The sequence below is a fragment of the Papio anubis genome, chromosome 10, assembly GCF_008728515.1.
Source record: "Papio anubis isolate 15944 chromosome 10, Panubis1.0, whole genome shotgun sequence".
Classification (NCBI taxonomy): domain Eukaryota; kingdom Metazoa; phylum Chordata; class Mammalia; order Primates; family Cercopithecidae; genus Papio; species Papio anubis.
In genome coordinates this window covers 55,367,429-55,378,408 of record NC_044985.1, presented here as the reverse complement: position 1 = coordinate 55,378,408, position 10,980 = coordinate 55,367,429, and the positions used below count along the sequence as shown (strand labels likewise).

General features: G+C 37.8%; 1 long non-coding RNA gene across 1 annotated transcript; it reads left to right on the top strand.

Moving 5' to 3' along the window:
* The first annotated feature begins 1,532 nt into the window (after positions 1-1,532).
* On the top strand, positions 1,533-8,635 carry LOC103876312. The gene is made up of 3 exons (XR_635499.4): positions 1,533-1,618; positions 7,477-7,543; positions 8,132-8,635. It is a non-coding gene; the product is annotated as an uncharacterized LOC103876312 (long non-coding RNA).
* The last annotated feature ends 2,345 nt before the right edge of the window (positions 8,636-10,980 follow it).

Below are 10,980 nucleotides of genomic sequence, written 5' to 3'. Positions count from 1 at the left end.
TTCACAAAAGCTAAAATTTGGAATCAACCTAAGGGTCCATCAACAGATGAATGGATAAAAATGTGGTACTTATACTACATGAGGTACAATTCAGCCATAAAAAAGAATAAGATCCTATCATTTGCAACAACATGGATGGAACTGGAGATCATTATGTTAAGTGAAATAACCCAGGCACAGAAAGACAAACATCGCATGTTCTTGCTTATTTGTGGGATCTAAAAATCAAAACAATTGAACTAATGGAGATAGAGAATAGGATTATTACTGGAGGCTAGGAAGGGTAGTGGGAGGGTAGGTGAGACGTGGGAATGGTTAATGGGTATAAAAAAAATAGTTAAAAAGAATGAAAAGAACTAGCATTTGATAGCACAGCAGCATGACTGTAGTAAAAAATAATTTAATTGTACATTTAAAAATGACCCAAAGAGTATAATTGGATTGTTTATAACACAAGGGATAAATGGTTGAGGTTACCATTTACCCTGATGTAATGATTATACCTTGCATGCTTGTATCAAAATATCTTGTGTACCCCATAAATATATATACCTACTATGTATCTACAAAATTAAAAAGTAAAAGTTAAAAATTAAAAATATATATTTTTGGTAGTTGTATAGAAGATGGATGAGTGGGGAATCTAGAGCAGGGATAGGGAGACCAATTAAAAATTTAAGTAAGAAACAATGAGATGAAAGAAGACAATGAGAGAGTTGGGAATAGATCTGAGGAATATTTATAAGGAGAAGCAGCAGGGTTCCATGACTAATTTAGGTTATGGGACACATAAGAGTTCTGAACAGCATAATAATTTAGTTCACCATTTATTAAATGGGTTTAGAAACAAAGAAATTTTCTATGAATACAATTTGAAGATAGAAACAATTGAAAATAGAAATTCACATACTAGTTTACTTTCACTGACTAAAGCAGAGCCAATAGGCTAAAACAGATAATACACGCAAACTAGGATAATCCAAGGAGGGTTCATTTGCTCTGGGGACTATAATTATCGACTGTGATAAGTCCTGTAAAGGAACAAACCAGGTGCAGATAAGAACAGACTGAAGATCTTTTAAGATAAGGTGGTCGAGGGAAGGCCTCTTTGAGGTGTTAGTTCAATGAAGACCTCTGTAAAGAGGTCAGTCTTGAAAAGGCAAGCAAGGAAATAATAGAGGAGTGACATTTTTTGGCTGCCTATCGTCTGAATTCTTTTCTTGTGTGTGAGGACTTTCCACTATGTGAGTCTTGGTAGGAGGCGGGCTTCTCCAAAGCCCATTTACTCACTTTCTTAGCCTTCCTAGCAGTTAGGGTATGAGCACTTGAGCCAGGCTTGGATCAGAGTCACCTGCCCAAGTCAGTGAATCAAGAACTAGTGCTACTCAGAAGCACAGCAGAGAAATGGTTTTGGTGGCAGTGACTGTGGTAGCAACCTCCAGTTTCTGGAGCAACCACTCCAGAGTTCCTTTATCTATGACAGCTTTACCGGCAGAGGCAAAAGCAACAGGGGCCTCTTAGACTGGGTTCAGGTGTGATCTTGCCTGAAGCTCTGTCCAGGCTTGCTTTGTTTCTTCCTGTTCTCCAAACCTGATATTCCAGCCCTCCCGGAAATTCTGTGAGCCACTCAATGCACTCCAATATATTTCTTTTAGGCTTAAATCAGCCCAAGTCAGTTTCTGGTGATTCCGTCTAAGAATCCTGATGAATATGGGGGGTGGGGGGAGGAATTGGAGTACACGGCAGTGTTGGAGGACATTGGGATTACAGGAATGTGCAGAAGCCCTGAAGTGGAGTGAAGGTGGAGAGAGGGCTTGGATTACTTGAGGAACTGAGAAAGAAACTAAAGTGGTTGGGGTTAGTGAAAAGGTGGCAAGTGGATAAGATGGGTGCAAGTGGGTGAGCTAGGCAAGAGTCCAAGCTAGCAGGTACCCGTGATAGAAGTAGGAAATGTGCTGGGCCTATTCTTTTCTCAGCCAGACTCAACTGTCTCATGTGTCCTGATCAGATGGGTCTCCATTGGTCAGCAGGACTCCAGGGCCATTCTAGTGTGGTGGTATCCACTCTGCTGTGCCAAGAAATTCCAAACCACGTCCTACACAGAAGGCTAGGCCTTGGGCTTTCCACTTCCACCCAATGAAATCTCTCTCCTTTGAAGACCAAGATACTGTTTATATATCTCTAAAGACATTTTTTTTTTTTTTTGAGACGGAGTCTCGCTCTGTCGCCCAGGCTGGAGTACAGTGACGCGATCTCAGCTCACTGCAAGCTCCGCCTCCTGGGTTTACACCATTCTCCTGCCTCAGCCTCCCGAGTAGCTGGGACTACAGGTGCCCGCCACCTCGCCCAGCTAGTTTTTTGTACTTTTTAGTAGAGATGGGGTTTCACCATGTTAGCCAGGATGGTCTCGATCTCCTGACCTCGTGATCCGCCCGTCTCGGCCTCCCAAAGTGCTGGGATTACAGGCTTGAGCCACCGCGCCCGGCCTCTAAAGACATTTATAACATTCAGCTTTTGTTATACGTTTTTGAGAATTTGTCATATACCTTACTAGACAGTTAACTCCCTGAGAACAGAGTGGGGAGGTGGAATGATCACATGCTTTGGCAAAATACATCTGGAATTAAAAAATTTTTTGGTCCTTTCAATTACACGTTATATGATCGCAGACAAATTGGTTCACCTGTCTGAACTTCAGTTTTCTTATCTGAAAAATAAGCATACTAGTATCTACTTTTTAGGAATATATTGAGGGTTATTTTTACTGCAAATCACCACACAATGCCCCCAACATAGGAGGCACTCTAAATCACACAAAAGGCGCTCTGTAAATGTTAGTTCCTTTGTGTCTTTTGTAGTATTTCATTGAACAGAATAGAATCTGCTGGATTTAGGAAAATAAAATAAAATCCTTGCTTTTTGTGCTTACCTCATTGTGAAATGCTAATTTAAAATAATGTAGATTACACTGCTTTCTTAGTTCAGAATTTGATCAGGAAAAATTTCTTTTTCTTAAAAATTTACTTTTTCTTAAAAACTATTTTAAAGCATTATTGGCTGGGTGTGATGTAATCCCAGCACTTTGAGAGGCCGAGGCAGGCAGATCATCAGAGTTCAGGAGTTCAAGACCAGCCTGGCCAACATGGTAAAACCCTGTCTCTACTAAAAATACAAAAATTACCTGGGCATGGTCGTGGGTGCCTGTAGTCCCAGCTACTCAAGAGGCTGAGGCAGGAGAATCTCTTGAACCCAGGAGGCAGAGGTTGCAGTGAGCTGGGATCACATCACTGTACTCCAGCCTAGGCAATAGAGTGAGACCCTGTCTTTAAAAAAAAAAAAAAAAAAAAAAGTTATTGCCATTCACTCAGTTCACTTCAGAAAGTGTAGTGATTTTTAAAAATCAACAATTTATTTTCTTCAAACATCTCTGGAGACATGATCTAGGGTATAAACAAAACACTGGGTCCAAAACCAGAAGGCAGATTTTATTATCTTGGGAATGCAGGAGGATATTACTCAAGTCCTGATTATCTTAACCAAAAACACTCCCTTATGCAATATTCCCTCTTTTCCATTTTAAGAACTTGAAATCATATATGCTCTATATGATTGTCATTAACTGATCGAATATGTAACTCGGCTGTTAAGTTAAAAATTTTAAAACATTATAAGACAAAAATCTTGAGTCTCTCAAGCCCGTTGCTTCCTGACTTGCTTAAGCAACTTACCTAATGGAATGAATAGAGGTCTTTCAGAACGCTTTTCTTTCCTCCTTGCCCTGATCCTTGAACATACATTTCCTGATCTCCATCTTCTGATTTCTTTCTTCTGTCTCCTAGGATTTTGGTGCAGTTTCTTTTTTCACATCTGGGAATAGGTAAAGAATAAAAGTTTGCATTGTAAATGCATGATGTTTCACTTTAAATCGCAAATGAGACAAGGCAGATTGGACAGAAGATTCATCCACCTTTTTATCTCTAGTTACTTTCTATAAACCACAAGAACTTACAACCAGTGAGGGACCGGTCAAGGAAAAGCTTGATTACATAAGGTTCTTGTTTAATGACATTGTAAAAAACATATAGCCCTCTCTTTAAAAATTCCCATATTCTCAGGCTGGGCACAGTGGCTCATACTTATGATCCTAGCGCTTTGGGAGGCAGAGGTGGGTGGATTGCTTGAGCACAGGAGTTCCAGACCAGCCTGGGATGGTGAAATTCCATCTCTACCAAAATATATTAAAAAATTAGCTGGGCATGGTGGTGCGTGCCTGTAGTCCCAGCTACTCAGGAGGCTGAGGTGGGAAGATGGCTTGAGCCCGGGAAGCTAAGGCTACCATAAGCTGTGATCATGCCACTGCACTCTATCCTGGATGACAGAGTAAGACGCTGTCTCAAAAATAAATGAACAAGTAAATAAATAAATAAATATTCTCGACACTAGTGACGTTCCCAACACTGAGAATACCCCCATAGCCCTGGCGATTGAAGCCTGAGGTGAAAACATTATTGCAACTTTCTGCAGAGGGAAGGGAAGAACCTTTTGTTATTTCTAAATACAAATGCGACAAATAATTAACCACTGAAAAATAAATAATCAGGCCCTTGTCATCAATTCTTGGCATGTTTGCCTTGGAATTCTAAATCACTAAAAATAACAGTTCAGATTCTCAGAGAAAAGACTTGCAAAGACCTCAAGCAAACAAATGGAAACACTTATTGCCTAGAAAAGCACACGTAGAGCAAGATATATTTGTTGCATGTGAAAAGGATATGCAGGTGAGCATTGGTGTTCTTTTTGTATTGGCCCTGAGGTTGTTTTAGGAGGATTTAACCAAGTTGACTTTGAAAGCATCTGGTCTTCGTAGGAAGGATTCCTTTTGTCAAGTTGGGAGGAATCAAGGAACAATCTCGCTCTTTTGTTGTAGGTTTTGTGCCCAAATAGATCACTGGTTTCCAGATTTCCAAGACCAAACTCCAGTTGATGAGAGGAAATAAAACTGTCAACAAACAGATTAATTTATGATGCTTGAACAATTATTCTGTTCTTGTTTAGCTATAGGTTTTAGGTGGCATGTATCAGTGGCTTTAAAGGACAAGCCAGTATCAAGAAATTTGAACAAATATTTTTTCACACACTTAAAACTCAACCAGGTTAATATACCTTGTGCCAGATTCTCTCAGAACACAAACTTCTCCCTAGCGCTTCAGTAGGTTGGCTGATTCAGTGCAGGTGTGTGTGTCTGTGCATCTCTGTGTATTTGATGGTTACTAGCAATGGGTAGAGTTAAGTCATTTGTGTTCAACTCAAAAGTTGGAAGTCCATTGCTTAAGAAAAAATACATAGGCTGGTTGGGCATGGTGGTTCACTCGCAGCACTTTGGGAGGCTGAGGCAGGCAGATTGCATCAACCCAGAAGTTCAAGATCAGCCTGGGCAACATGGCTCTACAAAAAAGTACAAAAATTAGCTGGGCATGGAGGCACACACATGTAGTCCCAGCAACTCTGGAGTTTGAGGTAGGAGGATCAGCCTGGGAGATTAGGGCTACAGTCTGTCGAAGGAAGGAAGGAAAGAAGGGAAGGAAGGAAGGAAGGAAGGAAGGAAGGAAGGAAGGAAGGAAGGAAATACGTAAGTTGTACTCTTTGAAATGATTGCTATTTTAAATGGAATCTTTGACAAAACAATAGAAACATAGAGCATCACAACCCAAGTTTCATTTAAATTCGTACCTGATGAGTATGTAAGCCTCTTATGCAAAGGCAAATATCTTTCTCTATTTTCCATCTTTCCTATTCAATTACTGGAGCACTGGAACTGACCCAATGAAATGTCAAATCTAAGGTGTCTTGTAGTGCCTGGTATGTTGTACATGTTCAATGAATGTTAGCTACTACCTTTTCCTTTCTCTGCTATTGCCTTTTAAAGTTTTGATCCAAACAACACAGTTTAAGCATATAATAATTACATAATCTTATTCAATGAAACTGCTAATATTGTGTATGTATTCATCTTATCTCCATGTATTAGTTTCTTATTGTTGCTGTAACAAATCGCCACACACTTGGTTGCTTTAAACAATACAAACATTATCTTACAGTTTTGTAGTTCAGCTGTCTAAAATGAGCCTTACTAGGCCAAAATCAAGGTGCTGACGGGGCTGTGTTTCTTCCTGGAGCTGCCAGAGAAAGTCTGTTTTCTTACCTTTCCCAGATTTTAGAGAAGGTCCACGTTCCTTCCATCTTCAAAGTCAGCAATTGCCAGTGTCTTTTTCACATTGCATCGCTCTAACACTCTGACTTCTGCCTCCCCCTCCCATATTTAGGGACCCTGGTGATTTCATTGACCCCACTAGTCATCAGCAGCAGCAGCAGCATCTTACATGCTGTAAGCTTCATATATGTCTCATATTTTTATCTGTATTTCTCATAGCAACAAGAATAGTTCTAACTATGTGTTTTTGGTTATTTCTTAAGCTAATAGAATAAGAGTTCTTAAAGGGCAGTCTGAAAAGCTCTGGTGATCTTTGACTTTCAGGTAGTATGCAAGTTGCATTAAAATTCAACACAGAAAAATATGTAGCTTAAAAAACCCAAAAGAACATTTTTTAATATTACAACAAATTTGTAATATATATATATAAAGAAAATTTAACAACATTGCTCAACAAAATAAGAGAGTATGCCAAGGAAGAAGACATGAGACCTGGAAAGAATTATCTAGGCCGGGGGGAAGGGAGTTCTTAGCATACAGCAGGCCTGGACACAAGCCAGATATGAGCCTGAGAATGCAGTAGAGACATGGCTAAAATGATTATAATGAAACTGCTAGATTACTTGAAATGTCCAAATGTATTGGAAGGATATTTATATGTCTTTTAGAGAGTTTAATGATGACTCATAGTGAATTAATCAAATAAAAATACAAGGAAATTATACCATCAAGAAACTGTATTTATAGTATACTATGTAGTTTAGCTCTGAATAATATTAACAAAATGATAATAATGTAAACATTGAATATTGGTTGAATGAAAATTATGTCAAAACTACATAAGAGGATGAAAAGAGAAAGAAGATATACCAGGGGTGAGGAGGGTGGGGCTATATGTGGGCAACAATCAAATTCTCATCTACCATAGTAGGAAGTCAGAAAAAAAAATCAAAATATTAGAAGAAACAGCTAAAAGTACAGATATTATTACTGGGGAGGTTCAGGACGGGACCCTTCTATTACTATTTGACTGTGTAAATGACATATGTGTGTTATTTTGGCAAAAATTACAATTAAGACAAAAATTTACCCGTATTTATTTTGAAAATAAAAAAGTAGGGATTATTTACAAGGGCAAAATCCCTGCAAGTGTTTTTGCAAGTGTTGTTGCTTTTCTTTCTTTCTTTTTTCTGCCTCTGGCAAGTAGTAGTTTCCAGAAACGTTTATTCTAACCAAAGTGATTTTATTGTTATTCTTTGTTCCAGAAGTTGAAAGACTTCAGTATGACTTAGCCAATTAATAAACATGACTAGCCGCAATGAGACAGACCAGGTAAAGTCCTCAGACAGTGCTTGTACAAAATGATCAGGAAAAACTGTACTAGAAGTGGCAAGGTGTTTAGGAAGAATATTACCAGAGGCAAAGATAATATTGAAAATATTGAAACATTCTTGCTTACATGTCTGTCAGACTGAACTACTCCAAGTTTCCAAAATGTGTTGTATTTTCTTAGCTACCGATTTTTCATACATACTTTATGAGGCAACCATAATTAGTCCTGCAGCTCCTGGTATTACCTTTTTACCTTATCTGTAGGAGGCTTGCCATACGTGATGGAGTTTTTAATAATTAACAGAATGACATATCTAGAGGAGATAATTTAGTTCAAATTAAGCTTGGGTAGAGCCTCTTACCTCCCTCCTGCTCTCTTAGTTTTTTGCTCTCCCTACCTTCCAGTCTGTGATGAGCACATGGTCAGCCAATGACTTAAGGGACAGGGAGACAAGATACTTAAAATCAAAACTGTTTCAGGAATTCCAGCAAATATGGCTCTCAATTGTGTAGATTTCTTTTAACGTACCAAGGTTTGGGGCAAGATGATAAATTCACAGGTTATTTTTCTTCTATTTTCTTTCCCAGTTAAGAGGCCCCATTACTCATCATACATTTTCCCATGAAGTTGCACAATTGGATTAGCTGATTCCAGAAAAAGGTGTCTGGATGCAGAAGGAGCCGCAGCAACCAGCCCCAAAAAGTCAGTCAAAGAATGGCTGGCTACTGATACAACCCAAGGCAAAGCAACTGTTCTTTCCATGACTAAACAATGAGGAAGACTCTGTTCTATTGCAGTTTATTCATTCAGACAATATTTATTGAGTATCCTAGTGCCTGGCACTGTTCTAGATACTGGGGACACAGCTGTGGAGACAGTGACACAGTTCTGCCTAATTGTATCCTTTTCAGATTCAACCATGAAAATTAAGAAGAGTACAGTTGAATTTTTCACCCCCTAATCAAAGTCCAATCCAGATTTTGCCAATTCTTACTTGGCAGTATTTAACCAAAAGTTTCATAGGAATGAGGCTTTCTCTTGCAATGTTCCCGGATTCTGATCCTTCAGGAAAAACAAACTTTATTTCTGCAGTACTTTGTCCTCTTTCGTGTGTTCCACTACCTCGCCACCTCTTAGATAAAGAACTAAATTCCCTGAAAAGCCACAACTACCTTGTAGTAGAAATTGGTCCCTAATGATATTACACTTGCACAAATTGAAATGGGGTTAAAAGCTCACATTGTGGATTCTTAGATTTCTTGCTAAGCTGGAAGCTTTTATGGGGCTCACTTTAAATTGAGAGGCAGAGTTTAGACCCTTTTGTTACTTAAGAGATTGAGCAAATTAGCAAGTCCAAGGCAAATCTTTTTTGATTACTGAACTATTACAAATGTCTCCTGGCCAAAGAATAACCTCTCTCCACAGAGAAATCTTCGGCAGGACCTTTTGCTTAAATTCATAAAATCTGTTAAAGCAAATCTCTCACATTTCCATTAAGTCAGTAAATTACTTCTAGGGGAAAAAGAAAATGCTGGTGATAAAATGGCTGGACTATATTAATGATGGGAGGTGGGGCTGCAGAGGTGGAAGAATTGATGCCACATTTACAGTGCAGAGAATTTCAGCCTTTTTCACGTGTTGGCCTAAATGTAAATGATGTCACCTTCTCCTCCCTGAGTGAGAGGCAAAGTTATCAGGCCGCAGAGGCTTCACAGAACGCGTTCTGTGGCTGACACTAAAATGACTACAAGGTTATTTCTTTCCATATCTATTCTCTTGGAATTTTTTTCAAGATTTTATTTTAGATGGGAAAAATGCATAATGCTTACAGAAACAAAGCCCTAGCTACATTCTTGCTACTGGATTATTGTCATTCTATCTCAATGCTGATTGAAATCCAAGACTTTGTATCGAAGCCTTAATGAGATGCTGGCAAATATCTTTCTGCCCCACTGGAAATGTAATCTTTCTATTGAACATTTTGTACCAGTGAATTTCATCTGCAATAGCATTTTGCATTTGAATCAGAGAGGTCACTGCTTGAGAGCAGACCATGTGGTACTGGCTTGGTTCACTTTTGGGTGAAATTGATCCCTAAAGGTGTTGAAAGTATAACAGTGAGTCATTATAGATAATTAGCTTATTGTTTCATTCAGATGATTAGAGTCATAATACCAGTGTACAATCTGTTATATTTCTAAATATCAGATTTCCCCATAAAAATGAACTGCCAAATCTCATGTTCACAGTGCATCAAGTAGATTGAATTAGTGTATTATCTTTTAATGCATCTTCTTTATTTACATTAGATTTACTTAGGGAGACTCATGCATGTCATAACAGTTGTCCCTAAAATGGTAATATTTTTCTAGCTTTTTCTCAGTTTCGTGTGAATGAAGTAGTTTATGCTGTGAACATAGGCTAAAATACAAAGTAGAAATACTCTCTCCCTTGCCTAACCATCAACATTTTCTTGGCCTTTAGACAGTTAATCATCAAGGAAAAGTGCTAAATTGTACTCTTGTTTGCTAAGGTTGAGATAGCAGAAAAGGAAGCAACTACGGTCTTTTATACAGATAAAAAGCAATAACAAAACACATTTTCAAATATTTGGCTTGGTAGCTAACTTTTTTATTTCATGTCTATAAGCAATAAAGCATATCATGGTAGGAAATGCATATATATATGTATGTGTGTTTTTAAAGTAAATGTATGCCACCAAAATATAAAAACTGTTGCTTTTCATGCTGTGCTAATATCAAAAGACTGAGCATTTAACTGCTATATGGACATGGCTTTTCAAGTAAATTTGCAAATCAAAAAGGCCTAGCATTGCCTTCATTGAATTCACTTAAATAGTGGCAGCTTACTGTTCTATGCAATATGATCAAGTTAATCAAAAGATGAATAGAACTACAAAAGAGATTTACCTACATTAAGAGACCAAAAGATTGGGCTATAAAACCCAATTATTGGTATTCCAAGTGTGGAAGAAATTCAAGAAAGCGTGAAGCTAGTAAATAATGGAAGAATTTTAACTTTGAGTAAAAATAAAACCTACAATTTCAGAATAGTAAGTTCATCATCATCATAATGTAACAACCTTGTTTTGATGCTGTTAGGTATAGAGAAATAAACTGAAAATTTTGGTATAATTATTTAAAAGGCCAATATAATTTTCTGTAAGTAGAAACATTATTTATAAAAATATTTAAATGTACCTTTTGAAATTTGCAATATATATTTAAAAGAACATTGTACAAATACTTTGTTTTTTAAGTATTTATTTTTAAAATTATATATATATATTTATTTCAGTAGCTTTGGGTTACAAGTGATTTTTGGTTACATGAATGAATTGTATAATGGTGAAGGCTGAGATTTTAGTGTGCATTGTATCTAATATGTAGTTTTTTTATCCCTCACCCACCTCCCA